This window comes from Peromyscus maniculatus, chromosome 3, assembly GCF_049852395.1.
Source record: "Peromyscus maniculatus bairdii isolate BWxNUB_F1_BW_parent chromosome 3, HU_Pman_BW_mat_3.1, whole genome shotgun sequence".
NCBI lineage: Eukaryota > Metazoa > Chordata > Mammalia > Rodentia > Cricetidae > Peromyscus > Peromyscus maniculatus.
Window position 1 is genome coordinate 74,383,881 of NC_134854.1, and position 22,191 is coordinate 74,406,071.

Genomic DNA, 22,191 nt, shown 5'->3' on the forward strand with positions numbered 1-22,191 from the left:
AAACAGTCATCCTCTCTTAGCCTCCCAAGTACTTCTGGTTTTTTATTTTGAAATAACCTAACCTATCCCAGGTTAGGCTAAAACTTCAGTGTTCCTGCTTCTACCTCATGAGTGCTGGGATCACAGACATATCACCACAAATCTTAATTATACACATGTGTATTTATTTGCAGTCAATATGGGCTGGGTAGTCACAACATTGACCATCTGCACAATGGAGAGGCTAACAGTCCTTTAACTTCATGAAACTGGAAGCCTGAGCTCTGTCATCCCAGCCTGGTGCTGAAGGGAGTCAAGTACATGTTGGAAGGCCCAAGAAGCTAGAGTGTGGAGGGTAGCTGCAGGGATAGACTGACTAATCATGAAGCAAAGGTGGGCATGCAATACTGCTTTTTAATTACAGGAACTGGGGACAGTAAGTGCCGGTTCCTTTGAGGCCTTATATCCCCTGGAGTTATAGGCAGTTATGAGCTGCCTGGAGTAGATGCTAGGAACTGAACTCAGGTTCTCTGCAGGAACAGAAAGTTGCTCACTGCTGATGTGTATCTTCAGCCTGCCTTGGACTGCTTTATATCTGGGTCACTGTTGGAAAGGCTGCACACTCTAGGGAGAGTCTTCACCCTCATTTAAGCAAATACCCACAGAAACACACACAGAATTGTATGTATTGATTCCATTCCATTAAGTTGACCTTTAACCTTTATACCTCTTCTTTTTTTTTTCCCCCCAGTGGTAACTAGACAGTGCTTGTTCAAACTGTCAGGAAGTAGGTTTTAATGATTTTTTTTTTCCTTTTCTGACACAACACCTCAATTTTGTTTTGTCTCAAACATACCACTCAGTTCGTTAGCCAAAAGGCTTACAATAGGCATTATTGGGGTGGTTGTATGCATATGTACCATTTGTGTATGCATGTTAGGTTTAGAATAGTAGCCTAACAGGACTCCTCCATGGTATGGTTAAGGGGAAGATTTTTATTGTAGATAAAGAGAACAGCCAGAGGCATCTGGAAGAGTCCAGGGAAGACTGACCATGGCCAGAAGACAACCTGGTCTTAGGAGGGGAGAAGAGCAGAGAATAGAGAAAATAGAGCCGGAATAGCAGGGCTATTAGGAAAACCAGCAGCTGGGGAAGGGAAGCCTGAGAGCTTAAGGTAGGAAGTGAGAAGGACCAGGATGTGTGACAGGTACTTGAGATACCAGAGGAGCTTGGAGGCCAGCCTGCACTTTATATGCTGATAGACACTGCAGGAAGCCATGTGTCCCTTCTGCCAGAGGTAAGGAAAAGGACACCTTTGGCAGAGAGGAACTGGCTTCACAAGTTCCTGAGCATTGCTGGCTGTTACCTAACGGCCAGAAATCCACCCGAGTCCAGCTTGAGCCCATTTCTAGATATTTGGTCTGCTTTTGTGAGTTTGAGGAATTGGAGTTTTCTTTGGACCTGATTACGTGCATCATCATGTCTAGCTAAACGTATTTTTAAAAAGAAAATAATTTAGTTCCAAGTATGACCGTACCTGATCTCAAGTTATATTACAGAGTCAATGCAACAAAAGCAGCATGGTACGAAAACAGAACTGTGGGTAAATGGAACAACAGAAGCTCCAGATACAAATCTGTGCAGCTGAAACCCCCTGGTGTCTGACAAGGACACCAGAATCCTGGAGAAGGTTAGAATCCAGACACTCCAGGTGCAGTCTCTCCTGTCCCAGCTGCTGCAGACTGCGGACAAGGCCATGAACAGCTGCAGTCTACCCCCCCCCCCCACACACACACACACACAAATATCCAAGTACTTATCTACCCCACCCCCGTTCCTGGGAATGGTCCCTTTCAGATAGTAAAGCCATGAACAGAAGAGCTACAGGCAGGACAAATGACCTGTCATATCACATACTAACTAGGCCTATTTTTCCTGAAGCTCCTTCTCCTGAAATGTACTTGAGACCTTCAAACACTTGCCTCAGCCAGAAATACAGAAGACAAAATGTCTTAGCCTAGTTAGATGATGTCACCCAACCTTGCCCCATTTTCTGAGGCACAACACCTGCCCTCTCAGGTTAAAAAAAACAGGTTCTGTTATCCTAGGCAGGCTGAAGCTTTTTGCTTCTGAATGCACAACTATGTCTGAACCTTTCCCTGAAGAAAATCCAACTTCATGTTTCTCTGGGACCATGTTTCTTCCTAAACACCTAACGGAGAAAAGACAGCCTCTTTTAACAGACAGTTCTGAGGAAAAAAAAATGGATGCCAGCCAGGTGGTGGTGCACGCCTTGAATCCCAGCACTTGGGAGGCAGAGGCCAGCCTGGTCTGCAGAGCGAGTTCCAGGACAGGCTCCAAAGCTACACAGAGAAACCCTGTCTCAAGAAGAAAAAAAAAAAAAAAAAACCACTGGATACCAGCTGCCATTCTGGTTTGCTTTCTGTTGCTGTGACAAACTCCATTGACCCAAAGCTGCTTAGGAGAGGAAAAGGTTTATTTCAGTTTACAGGTCAGAGCCCATCACTGAGGGAAGTCAGGACAGGAACTTAAGCAGGAGCTGATGCAGAAACCATGGAGGACTGCTATTTGTTCTGTTTTGTTTTTTCGAGACAGGGTTTCTCTGTGTAGCTCTTGCCGTCCTGGATCTCACTCTGTAACCCAGGTTGGCCTCAAACTCATAAAGATCCTCCAGCCTCTGCCTCCCAAGTGCTGGGATTAAAGGCGTGCCCCACCACCGCCCAGTGAGGAGTGCTGTTTACTGAGCTATCTCAGGCTCCTGTACAACCTGAGCCACCTGCCTAGTGATGGGACTACTCACAGTGGCCTGGGCCTACCTACATCAGTTAGTGATCATGACAGAGTCCTGCAGACTTGCCCACGGGCCAGCCTGGTCCAGGCAATAGTCGATTGTGATTCCTTCTCAGGTCATTCTAGCTTATGCCAAGTTGACAAGAAAAGCTAACCAGCACACTAAGAACAGAAGAGTGACATGAGGTCTTGATCTGGTTCTACACAAAACTAAACGAAATAGAAGACCGAGATGTAAACCCTGAACCCTCCGAAACTTCTAGAAGTGGAGGAGACACTTCAAGATGTAGGGGCAGGAGGAAAGGAGATGAACCACATAGAGTTAAAATGCTCTCCTAGCAAAGGAGACCATTAACCTCGCAAAGAGACTTCAGAGTGGAAATCTGCCAGTAATAGCTGACTAAGGATCCATGTCTAGAATGTACAAAGAACTTGAAAACTAAACTAAGCAAGTAACTCAATTAAGAAAAAAAAATTAGCCGGGCGGTGGTGGCACACACCTTTAATCCCAGCACTTGGGAGGCAGAGGCAGGCGGATCTCTGTGAGTTTGAGGCCAGCCTGGACTACAGAGTGTTCCAGGAAAGGCACAAAACTACACAGAGAAACCCTGTCTCAAAACAAACAAACAAACAAACAAAAAACCCACAGAGTTTATAAAAGAAGATATACAGCTGGGGGGAGGGGTGGACACTTTTAATCCCAGCACTCAGGAGGCAGAGCCAGGTGGATCTCTGTGAGTTCAAGGCCAGCCTGGTCTACAGAGCGAGATCCAGGACAGCAAGAGCTACACAGAGAAACCCTGTCTCTGAAAAACCAAAACAAAACAGAAAGGAGGGGGGAGGAAGAAAAAATACAAATAGCCAATAAATATTTTGGGGTTATTGTTTGGTTGGGGCTTTTTTTGGTTGTGGGGGGGGGTTGGTTTTTTGAGACAGTCTCACTATGTAGCCTGGGCTGTTCTGGAACTCACTGTGTGGACCAGGCTGACTTAGCTCACAGAGATCTTCTGCCTATGAAGTGCTGGGATTAAAAGCATATGTCACCATGGCCAGGCAATGAATAGTTTTTAAAATGTTCAACATCCCTATTGATCGGGAAAATGCAAATTAAAAATACTATGAGATTCTATCTCACCCCAGTCAGACTGGCTACCATCAACAAAACAAAGAAAGCCTTTTGTGATATTTTGTTTGTGTTCTGACAAATAAAGCTTGCCTGGAGATCAGAGACCAGAGCTAGCCACTAGTTAGCCATAGAGGCCAGGCATTGGTGGCACACACCTTTAACCTAAGCACTTGGGAAGAGGAAGCAGGAAAATCAGCAGTTTAAGGCCACCCTGGGCTGCACAAGTTTGAACCAGACTAAGAAACAGAGCTGGGCAGTGGTGACTCACGCCTCTAATCCCAGCACTAGGGAGGTGGAGACATGATCTTCTCCCCCCACCCACCCCCTTTCCTTCTGAGGATTTGTAGAGACAGAATCCCTCCCATTCAGTCTGAGATTTCGTAGAGGTAAGAAGTCTCTAGTGGCTGCTGCCCTGCTGTCCTCTGATCTGTCAGCTTTCACCTTCAATATCTGACTCCAGGTTTTTATTGATAAGACTAATTAGGGTAAGTTTCAAAAGCCATATGTGGTAATGCAATTAGCCTTTAGTCCCATCACTCTGAAGTCAGAGGCAGGTAGAGATCAGAGTTAGCCTGGTCTACATAGTAAGTTTCAGGCCAAAATAATATATATTTATGACTTTACTATTTGTATTTATTATATATAAGATATATTATGAACAATTGGTTGGGTTTTTTTCTTTTTTTCTTTTTGAGACAGTGTTTCTCTGTGTAGCTTTGGAACCTTTCCTTGAACTCGCTCTGTAGACCAGGCTGGCCTTGAACTCAGAGATCCACCAGCCTCTGCCTCCCGAGTGCTGGGATTAAAGGTGTGCACCACTGCCCGGTTTATGAGCAATTATTATTGGTGGCCAAGGTCCAGGCCAAGTCTTTCCAGGTACTTTTTAATCCAAAGAACTGAAAATAAGGACTCAATCAGTTTTTTGTCGGAGAGCAGAGAATCTATCTCATCCAGGCTGACTTGGAAGTTACTGTGTAGACCTCGAACTCATAAAGATCTACCTGCCTCTGCCTCCTCCAGGTGCTGGGGTTAAAGATGTGCATGGCTGGCTATCACACAGATTTTTTTTTTTTTTTTTTTTTTTGTTTTTCGAGACAGGGTTTCTCTGTGTAGCTTTGCGCCTTTCCTGGAACTCACTTGGTAGACCAGGCTGGCCTCGAACTCACAGAGATCCGCCTGCCTCTGCCTCCCGAGTGCTGGGATTAAAGGCATGCGCCACCACCACCCGGCTAACACAGATTTTTAAAAGAAGCAAGACAACTTGATGGAAAGCTGAAGGAAAGTGCAAATTATAGAGGGATACAGGGTCAAGACTGACATCAGCCGCATAAGCAAGGCCACTGAGAGGCCTGAGTGTTGTTTGAGGCTTCCTCTTAGGGGGTTCAGGAGAGGCAGGAGCCGTTACTAAGGCGTGTAGTGGGGGTGGTTCTGTTTTGATTGATAGCGTAGGGGTCATTTTGTTTGTTTTTGTTTTTCGAGGCAGGGTTTCTCTGTGTAGCTTTGGAGCCTGTTCTGGAACTCACTCTAGCCCAGGCTGGCCTCGAACTCACAAAGATCCGCCTGCCTCTGCCTCCTGAGTGCTGGAATTAAAGGCGTGCATCACCACTGCCTGGCTTTATATTAGTTTTTCCTACTGTATAACGCATTCGATTTTAATCATATTAGAGACATGTCAAGTTATGTGCAGGCATAAAACGGCAAATAGGGGATTCTCCCTAAAAGTTTATTTGAGGACACAGTTTTACCTCACATGCATTGGCGGTTCAAATGGAAGATGTCCCCTATAGGCTCGCATATTTGGACACTCGGTCCACAGTTGCTGGCATTGTTTGGGAAGGCTATGGAAGAAATAAGCACATCACTGTGGATGGGCTTTGAGTGTGTATAGCTTTACCCCATTTCCTGTCAATGATCTCTGCTTCCTGTGTATGGAGATGTGATCTGTCAGCTTCCTGCTCCAGTGGTTTGCTGCCATGTCTCTCCTGGCATAATAAACTCTCCCACTGAAATCATAAGCCAAAATCAACTCCTTCTTCCATAAGACACCTTGGTTCATGGTGTTTTATCATAGCAACAGAAAAAGTAACACACTGAGCACCCATCCAAAACCAGCTAGATCAGCCCTTCAATTTTTCCTACCCAGGTATGGTGGAGGTAGAAACTGTCCAAATGTGATTGTTACTAAGGGCAGGGAAAGGTATTTGATTGTTCAGATATGGGAGTACCTGGAGCCCAGGCGGAAGATGGGCAAGGTTCTGAGGCTGTGAGGCATATTGTTTGGAAAGAGATGTCTGTGCATAGCATCAGTAAATGAAGGAACTAGGCGGAGGAGTCTGTTATTACAGGAGAGAGGGTGTGCATAACCACACAAAATGGTTCCCAGGCTCAACTGACCTGTGTTTGCTTGCCTCAGGGATTTATTTAACAAATACTTGCTAGGTTTCTATCATCTAATTGTCATATTTGCTACACATTTATCTTTATACAGTAAGAAATATAATTTTGAAACCAGGTATGTTGGTATATGGCTGTAATCCCAGCAATCAGGAGGGCGAGGAAGGAGGATTTTGAATTTGAGGCCATCTCAGCATCCATAGCAAAATCCAGTCTCCAAGCAACAGACATCTGGGTGTAGTGGCTCATGCCTTGTGATCTTACCAGTCAAAAGGCAGAGGTGGGAGGATCACCACAGTTTGAGACTAGCCTGGTCTACAAGGTGAGTTCCAGGCCAGCAGGGGCTATACATGGAAACCCTCTTTGGAGAAAAGTGAATCAATTTTTTGTTTGCTTGTTTTTTCAAAACAAGTATTCTCTGTGTAACAACCCTGGCTGTCCTGGTACTCACTCTTTAGACCAGGCTGGCCTCAAACTCACAGAGATCTGCCTGCCTCTGCCTCCTGAGTACTGGGATTAAAGGCATGTGCTGCCACAGCAGGCTCATATTATTTTCAGTGGCTATATATGCTGGGTAATTTTATGCCAACTTGACATAATCTAAAGTCATCTGAGAGGAGGAAACCTCAATTAAAATGTCTCCATAAAATCAGGTTGTAGGCAGGGCTGTAAGGCATTTCCTTTTTCTTTCTTTTTCTTTTTTTTTTTTTTTCCCAGAGCTGAGGACTGAACCCAGGGCCTTAAGCGCTCTACCACTGAGCTAAATCCCCAACCCCAAGGCATTTTCTTAATTAGTGATTGATGAGGGAGGGTCAGTCCATGTGGGTGGTGCCATCCCTGGGCTAGTGGTCCTGGATTCTATAAAGCAGACTGATCAAGCCATGGGGAGCAAGCCAGCAAGCAGCACCCCTCCATGGCCTCTGCATCAGCTCCCGCCTCCAAATCCTGCCCTGTTTGAATTTCTGTCCTGGTTTCCTTCAGTGATGAACAGTGATATGGGAGTGTAAATTCAATAAACCCTTTCCTCCCCAACTTGCTTTTTAGTCATGGTGTTTTATCACAGCAGTAGAAACCCTAAGACAGTATATATGGCATAAGTTAACATAAGTAATCAATCATCTATTATCATTTGAAGCTGTGTTTAATATTTGTGCACCCATATGCATACAGAATTATTTTTCTTCAAATTCCCAGAAATGAAAATATTGAGACTAAGGACAAACCCAATAAAAGTTTGTTGCATGTGCCTAGATTATCCACAGAAATGATGGTTTATAGCTCCTATATGGTATAAAGAGTTCTTTGTTTGTTTGTTTTGTTTTTTGTTTTTTTGAGACAGGGTTTCTCTTCATAGCTTTGTGCCTTTCCTGGATCTCGCTCTATAGACCAGGCTGGCCTCAAACTCACAGAGATCCACCTGCCTCTGCCTCCCAGTGCTGGGATTAAAGGCGTGCGCCACCACCGCCCAGCAAGAGTTCTTGTTTCCCAACATCTCTTCCTAAAGGGGAACCCTTTGGGAGTTTTGCTAATTACGTGGTCACAGTGGATACATTCCTGCAATCCTAGTATTTGGGTAGCTACAACCAGAGGATTACTGTGAAGTTGGAGGCCAGCTTGGCTACATAGTGATACCCTTTATCAAAAAACAAATCAATGCAATGCAGTTGGCATGGTGGTGCCCTAGGATGCACAAGTACGCAATCTCTCCGCGCAGTTTTTCATCCCTTGAAGCAAAGCACTTGGGCTCCAACCGGTTATCACTGATCCAGCTGGAAACTGGCACAAATACTGCTGGGTTGGAACAGTGGCCACATTTCTTACTGTAGATGTTGACTTCCTTAACAATTTCCTCTTTTTCAACTGTAGTGCCAGTGAGTAGAATCACTCTGTGAGGACCATGGGTAGTTTTTTCACACCCGGTGTGTAAACCAGAAGGCTTGCTCGGGGGTCTGCCCATACTTGGAAATACCAACTTCACATTTACCAGCAGCAGCAGCAGCAGCAGCAGCAAGAATCAGGACAGCATGTGAGCCTGGGGGGTGCTTGCCCTCCTTCTTCGGACCGATTGAGCCTGTGTCCTTAGCACATGGATGGTAATCACGTAATACTTGCAGTCCTCAGATTTCTACTGGAAGTATTGATGGTAATATCATGTTCATGTTCAGCTGTTTTGCATGCAGGAGAAGGATCATCAAAGAAAAAGTCAATTTAATAACACCTAAAAATTGACCCCAAAGCCAAGTGATCTGACTGTTACAAGCCTAGCTCCTTGCCGATCCTATCAGACCATGGATGGAATTATTACCTATAAGATCATGTATTATCTCTGTCTCCTATGTGGAGCAGATAAGTACCCAGTCACAGCTACAACTATATAGTACAAGCATCAAATTGAAAAGTAATCTTGAATATTGTCAACACAAAAACCACAGCTATCATCTTAAAAGGAATAAGAGATAGTTTATTCTAGAGTCATATTCAGTGATCATGGCCCAGGAATACAGATTTAGGTTACCCCAAATTCCATGTTACAATGTGTAAGCAGTTTCATGAAGTTGTTATAGTTTAAAGAAAGTAATAAATCAAAGCAAGTTTAAAATACATTGATGGGGACATCAGAGAGATGGGTACAGGGGGATGAGGTAAACTTTCCTACAGGCCTAAGATGCTATCTGGTGACATTCTTAGTTTGGGGTTTGGCAGAGGTTAGTGGTCTGCTAAATTAACAGATCCCGAAAAGGCTTTATCTTTTGTCACAAGATGTCAGTTCCAACACAGAAGAGGGCAAGTTATGGCTGTTTCAGAGAGCCAGAACTTAGGCCAGGACAAGGTCATTAGCCCCTGGACCTGCACCATTCCAGTCTGTCCACAGCACTGAAGTTCTAACCGGTCTCTGCAGACACAGCTTCTTCCCAGGAGGTTTCGGTCACAATATAAAACCTTCTGTTTTTAGAGGGAGCTGGAGAGATGGCTCAGTGGTTAAGAGAACTTGCTGTTCTTACAGAGGATCCAGATTGGCTTTTAGCACCCAAACAGCACCTCACAACTGTCCAAAGCTCCAATTCCAGAGGATCTGAAAGCTCTTCTGGCCTCTTGGGACACCAGGCACATACATAGTGCATATACATACATGCAGGTGAAACACTCATGCACATAAAATTATATGTTTTTGTTTTGTCTTGTTCTTTTAATTAAGAGCTAGTTGTTAGATTTCTGAAGCAGCAGAAAGAGACAGAAGGCAGAAAAAAGCCAGAGTATGACCTCAACAGATCTGTGTTTATTAGTGCACACAGTAAGGGGCAGCCTCTCTCCCACAGGAAATTGGGGGGGTCAGCCAGGAGAGGGTGAGGAAAGTTGGCGGGGACCCTCTGTAGAGTGAGGGTGAGGGGCTTGGGAGTGGAAATTGTTGCAGCTGCAGGGGACTGTGATTATGGTCTCTCCTTCCTGAAAGTATTTTTCCATGGTGAGCCAGGCTATCAGACATTCCCCTCTGGGATGACTGAGGAACTGAGCATGGTCATCTGCAACCTCACAGGAATCCTGACTCACGACCAAGGCTCTCTATCACTGCAGAGATGGCCCAGTGGTTAGGAGCACATACTGATCTTATAGAGGACCTGAGTTATATTCCAGCAGCTCACACCTGCCTCTAACTCCATCTCCAGAGGATTGGATACTCTCTAGAGAACTCTGCGGCCACCTGAACTCACATACACATGCTCACACACACACACACACACACACACACACACACACACACACACACGAGTGTGCATGCACAAAATTTCTAAAACAATTTTTAAAACATTTTTACCTTTTTGTTACATTTATTTATTATTTGTCTGTTTGTTTATTTAGTTGGGGGAGACACGTGGGCCGCAGCATGAATGGAGAAGTCAAAGAGTCATTCTTTCCATCCACCATGTTGGTTCCAGGCGTTTGACAAAGGTTGGTGACAAGGGCCTTTACCTGGTGAGATCTCTCCCTGGCCTTCTGTTTGTTTGTTAAGATTTATTCATTTAGCAGGATGTGGTGATGCATGCCTTTAATCACATCACTCAGGAGGCAGAAGCAGGTGGATCTTTGTGACTTCAAAGCCAGTCTTGTCTACATAGAGAGTTGTTGCCCACATTTTTTTTTTCAAGACAAAGTTTCTCTGTGTAACAGTCCTAGCTAGCCTGGATCGCACTTTGTAGACCAGACTGGCCTTCAACTCACAGAGATCCACCTGCCTCTGTCCCCCAAGTGCTAGCTAGAATCAAAGGCATACCCCGCCACCACTGCCCAGCCCCCCTCATTTTTTTTTTAAAGATAAAATCACATACTATCTGGCGCTGACCCAGAACTTACAACAATCCTCCTGCCTCAGTCTCCTGAATATCTGAGTATTGGGATTACAGGTATCAGCTACCATATAGAATTTTTTATTATTGTTCGGTTATTGTTGGTGGTGGTTTGTTTATTCTGAGGCAAGGTCTCACACTCTAGTCTAGGTTGGCCTGAAACTCATCATGTATATCAGGCTAGTCTCAAAATCATCTCAGGTTCCCAAATACTGTGCTTACAGGTGTGAGCCATGTAGGCCAATATTTGTATAAGTTTGAAGCCATCTTGGGCTGTACAACACCTTGCTCCTAAAAATAGGAGCTGAACATGGTAGCACTTGCCTTTAGTCCCAACACATGGAAGGCAGAGGCCTTTAGATTTCTGGTCTGCTTAAGGAGTTCTACGTCAGCCAGGGCTATGTAGTGAGACCTTGTCTCAAAAAAAAAAAAAAAGGAATTGTTTCATTTGTTTTGTTTTGTTTTGTTTTCTGTTTTGTTTTGTTTTGTTTTGTTTTGTCTTATATATGGCCCAGGCTGGCCTTAACTCCCTCTGTAGCCAAGAATGACTTTCAACTCTGGATCCTTCTGGTCCTGCCTTCAAAATGCTGAGATTACAGGGGTATACAACCACACGTGGAAGAGACCCGATCAAACAGAACTCAGTGAAGGCAAAGAAGACACAGAGAAGCTGGTGTTCCAGGTTCTTGTTAAAAATAAAAGATGTTGGGTTGTGGATTTAGCTCAATGGTAGAGCGCTTGCCTAGCAAGCACAAGGCCCTGGGTTCCATTCTCAGCTCAAAAAAAAAAAAAAGAAAAGAAAAAGATGTTACAGGTGATTCAGGAGACAGGAGGTGGAGAGGAACTCTCCTTCAAATAGGAACTTTATAAGGAGAGTTATAGCACCATGCCCATTTGCAGCCATGATCAGATAAATCCTTTGGTTCGGAAGAACAGATTCATTAGGAGAGACAGCCATCATAGATAGCATCAGGAGAAAGGAAAGAGCTTTCTAGTCTCTTCAATCTACAGACTAGAAGGAGAATTATGTGTATTGATTGCATTAAGAAATGAAGAAAGATAAACTGGGCAGTGGTGGTGCACATCTTTAATCCCAATGCTAGGGAGGCAGAGGCGGGGGAGTTCTGAGTTCAAGGCCAACCTGTTCTACAGCAGCCAGGGCTACACAGAGAAACCCTGTCTTGAAAGAAAGAAAGAAAAAAAGAAAGGAAGGAAGGAAGGAAGGGAAGAAAAAAAGGAAGAAAGAAAAGAGTCTTCCTCTTGGAGTACCTTAGACCAAGAGTGAGCCCAAATCTGAGTTCTTCACGTCGCTCCCGGGTCTTCTGTCTGTGGTTTATGGTCAATGTGTGTCTCGTGTCTGGCTATCACTAACAAAGGGTTTTGGTTTTTTTGTTTTTGTTTTTTGTTTTTTTTGGGGGGGAGTTGCTATCTATTTATTGAATATCACCAAAAACAAGAGGTGGGAAAGGAATTAGGAATACTTTCTACAAAAATCTTTAACAGGTTTTGAGGGAAGAAGTTGCCTTACAGAATCTAACTAACTCAGCACAGCACTCAGAACTGCAAACAGATGTCCTCAAACTATATACACAGGTTTCTCCCTATATGCACGGTGGATATTTATCTTAACTTTACTTTCAACTTGTTGGCTGCTTTCAGATTATAATATACTTTAAAAAAAAATAGTTGGCCGGGCAGTGGTGGCACACACCTTTGATCCCAGCACTTGGGAGGCAGAACCAAGGCGGATCTCTGTGAGTTCAAGGCCAGCTTGGTCTACAGAGCGAGATCCAGGATAGGTACCAAAACTACACAGAGAAACCCTATCTCAAACCTCCCTCCCCCCCAAAAAAATAGCAGAATGATGGTAGCACATGCCTTTAATCCCAGAGGCAGATGGATCTCTGAACTTGAGGCCAGCCTGGTCTACAGACAGAGTTCCAGTACAGCCAGAGCTACACAGAGAAACCCTGTTTCTCAAAAAAAATTAAAAAACAAAAAACAAACAAAAAAAAAACCCACCAGGGTCTCACACCTATAATCTCAGTCCTCAGGAAGTAGAGGCAGGTAAATCTCTGTGAGTTTAAGGACATCCTAATCTACAAAGCAAGTTCCAGGCTAGCCAGGGTGACACTGTGAAACCCTGTGTCACACCGTGAAACCCTGTGTCGCCAGGTGGTGGTGGCGGCACACGTCTTTAATTCCAGCACTGATTCCAGGCAGATCTCTGTGAGTTCCAGGACAGGCTTCAAAGCTACACAGAGAAACTCTGTCTTGAAAAACAAAACAAAACAAAAACCCTGTGTCTTAGTCAGTGTTCTCTTACTGTGAAGAGAGTAGAGACACCATGGCCATAGCAACTCTTATAGAGGAAAGCATTTAACTGGCACTGGCTGACAGGGTCAGAGGTTTAGTCTATTACTGTCATGGCAGGAAGCATGGCAGCACACAGGCAGACATGGTGCTGGAGAAGGAGCGGAGAGTTCTACATCAAGATTGACAGGCAGCAAGAAGATAGAAGGCCTGGCTTGAGCCTTTGAAACCCTAAAGCCCACCCCCAGTGACACACTCCCCCAACAAGGCCACACCTCCAAATCCTTGTCAAGTATTGCCGCTCCCTAATGACCAAGCATTCATATCTATAAGCCTATGGGGGCCTATTCTTTTTCATTTTGTTTTTTCAAGACAAGGTTTTCTGTGTAGCCCTGGCTATCCTGGAACTCAACTCTGTAGACCAGGCTGGCCTCGAACTCATAGAGATCCACCTGCCTCTGCCTTCCAAGTGCTAGGATTAAAGGCATGTACCACCACTGCCTGGCTATGGGGGCTATTCTTATTCAAACCACCACACCCAGTCTCAAAAAGAAAATACAGGAGTAGAGTATGAGCGATGAAAATGAATGGAAGAGGAAGCCGGGCGGTGGTGGCGCACGCCTTTAATCCCAGCACTCGGGAGGCAGAGCCAGGCGGATCTCCGTGAGTTCGAGGCCAGCCTGGGCTACCAAGTGAGCTCCAGGAAAGGCGCAAAGCTACGCAGAGAAACCCTGTCTCGAAAAACCAAAAAAAAAAAAAAAAAAAAAAAAAAAAAAAAAAATGAATGGAAGAGGGAAGATGAAATGCCATCTTTTAGTAGTATGCTGAAAAATACATATAAAATGAGATCGGCCATTGGCAATGACCATAACATCAACAGATGATTCCAGACTACAGTTTTTGTTTTTATGAGACAAGGTTTCTCTGTCTAGCAGCTCTGGCTGTCCTGGAACTCACTCTGTAGACCAGGCTGGCCTTGAACTCACAGAGATCTGCCTGCCTCTACTTCCTAAGTGCTGGGATTAAAAGCAGGCACTACCACCACCAGGCCAAAAAAAAAAAAAAATTAAGAGTGAAAAGATAGTACCAGACACCATGGTTGGCGAGGTCATAGACCCTAGAGGAGAAGGTCTGCTGTTGTTTTGCTAAGTGCATATGTTGTGCCCATCAAATTTCCTTCTAAATATTTGTGTTCCTGCCCACAGATGAGTGCTGTTGTGCCCGAGTAGCAAGTCACACACCCCCACCACCACCACCAGCAAGACCACCAAAGAGCCGATATCAGATGCAAAAGACACGGGTTTATTGATAACAAGCAAGCCCGGGCTTGGTCCCTGTGCTGCTGTGGGATGTTCTGTAGGTTAAATGTGTTGCTCTGATTGGTTAATAAATAAAATGCCAGGGGCTGGAGAGATGGCTCAGAGGTTAAGAGCATTGACTGCTCTTCCAGAGGTCCTGAGTTCAATTCCCAGCAACCACATGGTGGCTCACAACCATCCGTAATGAGATCTGGTGCCCTCTTCTGGCCTGCAGTCATACATGCTGTAAACATAATAAAATAAATAAATCATAAAAAAAAAATTTAAATTAAAAAAATAAAAAATAAATAAAATAAAATAAAATAAAATAAAATAAAATAAAATAAAATAAAATGCCAGGCAGGAAGTATAGACGGGACAAGGAGAGAGGAGAATTCTGGGAAGTGGAAGGCTGAGGCAGAGAGATGCTGCCAGCTGCCGCCATGACAAGGGAGATGTAAAATACTGGTAAGCCACGAGCCACATGGCAAAGTATAGATTAATAGAAATGGGCTGATTTAAGATATAAGAACTAGATAACAAGAAGCCTGCCATGGCCATACAGTTTGTAAGCAATATAAGTCTGTGTGTGTTTACTTGGTTGAGTCTGAGCGGCTGTGGGACTAGCGGGTGAGAGAGATTTGTCCTGACCGTGGGCCAGGCAGGACCAGAAAAACTCCAGCTATACATGTCCAACACTCTGACAAAGTGGGTGGAGGAGGACAGCCCTGAGCTCTCAGGGTGAGAGGGTTTTTTAAAGGGAAAAGCCACAATCAGGGTGGTACAAGCTTTTGCATCACATGATTGGGTAAAGGTATGTAACCTTTGGATTTAGTGGTTGGGGGTTACAGTTACCATTTTTGGGCAGGCCTGGACAAGTCCCAGGCTCTGTCCTTGAGCTGCCATGGAGGCTGGCTGGCCTCGCACGTTCACATTGACTCATGCACGTAGCTCTAAGTTGGCGAGGGGTCCCAGACAGTAAACAACTGGCTGAACCTTGAGCAGTCAGAGTACATGCAGAAAGGGAGCTACTGCAAGGACTATGTCTTTTGTTCATGGCCCTCCCAGAAACTGCTTGCTCAAGCCTCAGGAAACTGAAATTGAGGCCTGATCTCTGAGAGAAGACTGACAGCCTGTTATGGCGTCTGCTTGGTCCTCTCAGTGCTGACATCAGTTTTGGTCAGGAAAACCTGGTTTGGCAGTGGCAGGGATTTTTGCAGACTCATAACTAGTCAAAGTTCTGAAAATAAGTGACTATTTAATGAATGTTGGGTACTAACTGAGACATGTATATCACACACACACACACACACACACAAGGCTCAGAGGACATCACTGTATTGGTTGGGGTTCTCTAGAGAAACAGAACTAACAACATGAATGCATACTAAAGGGGCATCTTGGAGACTGCCTTACACTGTTGGGGAGAAAGCTTCCTCATTGAAACAGGCACCAGAAATGGAGTGGATCAGGAAAAGTTTAACAAACACATTAACAAATCTCTGAGCAACTTCACAGAGGTTTTTACAGTACTTATAGCCCTTTCAGGATTATTTTTAATTACTTCATCATTGGAAAGCTTAACTTTCTATCAGTAGTAGAGGTTCACAGGATTAAGACCAAAATGAGAAATCTCTTTCTTGTGGTCAGGCATATTTACAGAAGCAGACAGAATGCTGGGCATAGGGAATTTTTCCTTTTTGTAAAACATGCTAATTACAGGCAGCTATAAGTAGCCATTTCCTCTAGGTGGTCTCCGAAGTTCTGTTTTTTCCCTTCATTTTATTTTTACTTTATTTCCTCCTCCAATGAAATATGATCAATATAGTTGAGGAATAGTCCAACAATGGTCATTTCATGTGGGGGTCCCTGTCAGGGACAAGGACAGAATCTCTAATTAGTGGAAAAATATAGACTCCCCCCCCCCCATAAGACAGGGAACTAGATCAGCTTACAGTCAGGTTGCCTAGCAACAGGACATTGAGTCAGAGCCCTTGACCCTCTCACCCTGTAAACATCCTATACAAACATCCTGTTAGCTTGCCCCACCTTATGCAGATGGCAGCTTCTTGCTCCCCCCCACCCTGCAAAGCTATATAAACCTTTCTGGAAGAAAAATAAAGGACACCTTGATCAGAATCTAAACTTGGTGTCTTTTCCTTTGTATCTCCTGTCTCTACATTCCCTCCTTAGGGTGGTGGAGAACCCGTTGAAGCCCTCCTGGTGGGGCAGGTCCCCTTTTTTCTCTTGCCCTCTTGGCCACCAATCCGCAAGGATGAAGAAGTGACGGCGAGAGCTTTGTATGGCTGTGAGTACAGTGGAGACAGCTCTCTGGGTGCTCAGTGAATCTGCTCAGCTTTATTCCAAAGTATGTATAAGATTAGGACCGGTAGCTGGGGAATCACCTAATTTGCATTAAACAGCACGCTCCTATCATGAAGCTCCTAGGACAAGTCTGAGCATCTGTGGAAGCACGGTCCTATTGAAATGGTCCTAGCACGCCGGGGCGGTGGTGGCGCACGCCTTTAATCCCAGCACTCGGGAGGCAGAGCTAGGCGGATCTCTGTGAGTTCAAGGCCAGCCTGGTCTCCAAAGCGAGTTCCAGGAAAGGTGCAAAGCTACACAGAGAAACCCTGTCTCGAAAAACAAACAAACAAACAAACAAAAAAACCGAAATGGTCCTAGCACAAGGTCTAATTACCACATGGGCAGCAGGGGAAGCTTCTACCGGGGACTGTGTCTAGAGCCAGACTAGAGATAAGTCAGACATCCGCGGCTAGAGACAGTCTCCAAATAAGGTCAGGTAGAGAACAGGGCACTCGGGCAGGTCTATGTTGATGAGCTGAGAGCTGCCAGGCCATGATAGACTACAACTTCTGACCAGCAGGACCTCTCAGCAATTTCACACTGGAGAGGCCAAGAATCTAGTAGTCATTCAGTCTACAACAAGCCTGTGTGCCATCATAGTCCCAATTTGACACCAAAGGCCTAGAGTATTCCTGGAGAGCCACAAATCTTTGGTCCAAGTTGGAAGCCAGATGCTGTTGTATCAGTGAATCAGCAGCAGTGACAGCCACAGAGCAAATGAGCCCACCAGCAAGAGTGAAGGCCAAGAGAGCAAAAAATATGATAAAGCGTTTCTTCTTCCAGGTCTTTTTTACCTGGGATGCTGCCACATCTAGGATGGGGCTTCCCACATCAATAAGGTAGTTAAATTTGTAATAGCCAGAACCTGGAAACAACCTAGATGCCCATCAACGGAAGAATGGATGGAAAAAATGTGTACATATACACAATGGAGTACTACTCAGCAGAGAAAAACAATGAAAGCATGAAATTTGCAGGCAAATGGATGGAACTAGAAAAAATCATCCTGAGTGAGGTAACCCAAACCCAGAAAGACAGTCATGGTATGTACTCACTCATAAGTGGATTCTAGATATAAAATAAAGAACAATATCAGACCACAGCCCATAGAACCATACAGGATATATATATATATATATATATATATATATATATATATATATATATATATATATATAAAACGGAGGTCCCTAGGACGACTGTGGCTTATAATAAATTTCGGTTCTACTCAATTATTGAAAAAAAATAGCCAAATGAATGGAAACACATGAACTATGAACCAAAGGCTGAGGGGCCCCCAGCTGGATCAGGCCCTCTGAATAGGTGAGACAGTTGATTGGCTTGATCAGTTTGGGAGGCAACTAGGCAGTGGGACCAAGTCCTGTGCTCATTGCATGAGTTGGCTGTTTGAAACCTGGAGCTTATGCAGGGACACTTGGCTCAGTCTGGGAGGAAGGGACTGGACCTGCCTGGACTGAGTCGACCAGGTTGATTGCAGTCCTCGGGGGAGGATTTGCCCTGGAGGAGGTGGGAATGGGGGGTAGGCTGGAGGTAAGGGGAGGGTGTGGGAGGGGGGAGAATAGGGGAACCCGTGGCTGACATGTAGAACTGAATGGTATTGTAAAATAAAATAAAATAGGAAAAAAAAAATAAGGTAGTTAAGACAACCTCCCTCCCAGACATTGGCAAAGATCAGCTCTGTGAAGACAGTGCTTCACTGAGATACCTTTCCCAGCTGATTCCGGGTTGTGCCAAGTTGACAATTAAAGCTGTCTATCACAATCACCAAACAAGGTGTCTTAGCTGATGTTCTATTGCTGTTAAGAGATGACACCATGACCAAGACACTTGTAGAGTGCTTACAGATAAACACTGGAAAAACCAGGCATGTTAATCACACAGGCTTGTCTCCTCAATGGAGAAAATGTGTATCTGTTTTCCACCCAAAAGCCTGAAGGGGATACTGTTAAGGACCTGGAGGCCTTTGCTCTCTGTAGGACTGGGCCACAGCCAAATCCCGTGGAATGTTTATCCCAGACTCTCCCTCCCTAGACCTTTATCCTTAGCTTTGTTTCTCAATCGATAGAACCCATCCTTAGAGGAGATGTCACATGTTCATTGGAGCCTGGTTACCTCTATGCAATCTCAGTCAGAGACCACCCCAGATCCTGGGGCCCTTAAACTGGAGAACCCATCTTCATAGTACAGACCTCATATACTTTGCAAAAAGAGTTTTGATGTAGTCACACCTTAAATTTTATTGTGCACATGGGACAGGGATAGTTGTAACCAGAAACCTTCTTCCAAAATTGTGCTGGACTTAAATATGTCTAAAATAAACTGGCCTGGTATCAGACTCTAGAAGTTAGAACCAGCACCAGCTAACTAAGTCATGCTGGACCAAGTTTCTTCTTACCTTACCTGGATCATTTCTCTGCAGGCTATGATGCCTACAGGGACCCCACAAACTCTTTTATTTATTTGTTTGTTTGTTTGTTTTTGTTTATTATGGTTTTTTGAGACAGGATTTCTCTGTGTAGCTTTGGAGCCTGTCCTGGATCTCACTCTGTAGCCCAAGGCTAGCCTTGAACGCACAGAGATCCTCCTCTCTCTGCCTCCCAAGTGCTGGGATTAAAGGCATGGGCCACTACGCCCAGCAGCCCACACACTCTTACAAAAGAAAGCATGTAACTGGGGGCTGGCTTACTGTTTCCGAGGTTTAGTCCATTATCTTCATGGCAGGGAGCATGGCAGCATGCAGGCGGGCACTGGAGCAGTAGCTGATACCCTCATCTGTATGTAGAAGGAGAGAGAGAGCTGGGCCTGGCTTTTGAAACCTCAAAAATCGACTCTCCGGCAGTTACACACTTCCTCCAAGAATGCCACACCTCCTGATCCTTCTCAAATAGTGGCCCCTCCCTGATGACTAAGCATTCAAATACATGAGCCTATGGAGGCCATTCTTATTCAAACCACCACAGAGGCTTAGGAAAGAATGTAAGAGCTGAGGAAGGAGGGCAGGAGAGAAGAGTCAGCTGTTAAGACCACTTGCTGCTCTTCAGAGAGACCTGGGTTCATTCCAGCACCCACATCTGGGGGCCCACACACCTGCAACTCCAGGTTCGGGGCACCTGCGTTCAAAAGCACAGTCCTTCCCCCCCACACACACACGTAATTAAAAGTAATATTAAATGACAAAGACTTGAGGAAGGGTGGAGCGTTGCGGAATGCGCCTTCTGGCCGTGCCACGGCTGCTGTGTTCACCAGTTCCTAAGAGCTGTGATGACTTGTGCAACAGCTGCACAGGGGTGTGGTGCAGGTGTGGGAGGGCATGGGGGAGTGTGGCGGCAGGCATGGTCCTGATGTGAACATAGAGTTTAAACCCAAAGTAAGACATATGCGTAACTAAATAATCCAGCAAGGTGTGTTGTCCTTGCCTGCCATTGTACCGCTCTCTCCTACAAGGTCGTCTGATAAACTGTGAAATATCTCTGTAGGAGACAAGCTCCTCCTCTGGCTGCTTCTATTCTCAGCGTGAGCTTCCGGGGGAGAGCCTAATTCCTGAGGGTCCTTTTTTTCAGTGGTCTGATAGCACATCTTTAGAATATATTCATTCCCGCCAGTCTGGGCACTTTCAATATCATTTAACATAGGAAAATAGAGAATTGTATGTTGAATAGAAAATAGTAAATTGAATAAAAGATATGCAAGGGATTAAAGAAAACCCAAGTGAATGCAGAGAAAGCCGTGATCCTAGAGAAGATATTATCATCTGAAAAATATGGTTTAAGAGTGTAAACTCTGTGTCTGGAGATATAGCTAAGGTGACAGGTAGGGTGTTTGTCCAGCGCCCATGGAGCCTTCTGTTCAGTCTCCAATACCACATAAGTAGAGCATGGTGGTGTAGAGCTGCAATCCCAGCACTTGGGAAGTGGGGCGGGGGTGGGGTGGGTGGGGGGGCTAGAAATCTAAGGACGGGGCTGGAGAGATGACTCAGCAGTTAATGCACTGGGTCTTCTTCCTAGAGAACTCAGGTTCAATTTCTTTTCTTTTTTAATAATTTATTTAATTCTATTTTATTTGCATTGGTGTAAAGGTGTCAGATCTTTTATACATTTGTAATAGATAGAAATAAACCAGATTGCAGTTTTTGTTTTTCTTTTTTTGAAAATTTAAACCATGTACCAAGTTTCTGGTCAAGATTGTGTAGGATAAGTTAAACATAATTGCATTCTATTAACCAATATGAGTGTATTTCTTATGCATATAGTTACATTGAAATAAAGTTCTAAAAAGAAAAAAAAATAAAATAAAATGGAATTATAGAGAAAAAAATTTATTTAATTCTATTTTATTTGCATTGGTGTAAAGGTGTCAGATCTCCTGGAACTGGAGTTGCAGACAGTTGTGAGCTGTCAAGTGGGTGCTGGGAATTGAACCTGGGGCCTCTGGAAGAGCAGCCAGTGTTCCTAACCCCTGAGCCATCTCTCCAGCCCCAGGTTCAATTTCTATGGAGACATGACTCAGCAGTTAATAGCACTGGGTCTTCTTCCTAGAGAACCCAGGTTCAATTTCTAGATCCCACATGGTGACTCACAATCACCTATAACTCTGATATCCTCCCTGGGTACCAGGCACACACAGCACAGGGTGCAGAGACATGCATGTAGGCAAAACACACATACACATAAATAAATAAAATGGGTGGTTGTTGTAAACAGGGCCCCAGACCTTAGCACAACTGACTCCATGATGGAAGTACCATTCAGACCATAAAACTCAGCACATAGACAGCACCACCAACCAAAACTAAAACAAAGACCTAATCCATCAAAGTCTATAGTTCTAGGCAAGTCTCTAAATGTACTAACCTTGCTTTTTGGCTTCTGAGAGTTCTGCTTCTGGCTAACTGTCCTTGTTAACTGAAGTATGTCAACCCAGGACAGTGTTTTTGTGCTTAAAAGCTCACCCTGAGAAAGGCTCGGGGCTACCCTGGGATCCCAAACACCCATTATAGTCTCTGGCAGGCTAATAAAGACTTTTGATCAGCTTATATCCATGTCTGAGCAGTCTTCTCTGGTGAACACCTCACAACATTTGTGAGTTCCTGTGTGTGCTAGAAATTGAATTTAGGTCCTCTACAAGAGCATCAAGTGCTCTTAACTACTGAGACATCCCTCCAGCCTCAACACATAAATTAAAAAAGAAAAAAGAAAAATTAAAAGAAATCCAAATTGGTTTCTGTTTCTACATAGTGAATTTGAAGCCAGCCTGGACTATAGAAGAATGTGGTCACAAAAATAAGTGAATAATGAATGAATGAACCAACTCTTAAGTCAGATTGTCTTCGGCTCTGCCATTTAGCAGTTGTGTGACCACTGGAAAATTACTGATTTCAGTTTCCTTATCTGTAAGACAGATATTAAAATAGCAGTTCTTAGGCAGTTGTAGTGGCACACATCTTTAATCCCAGCACTTGGGAAGCAGAGGCAGGCAGAGGCCAGCCTGGTCTACAGAGCGAGTTCCAGGACAGCCAGAGCTACCTAGTGAGACCCTGTCT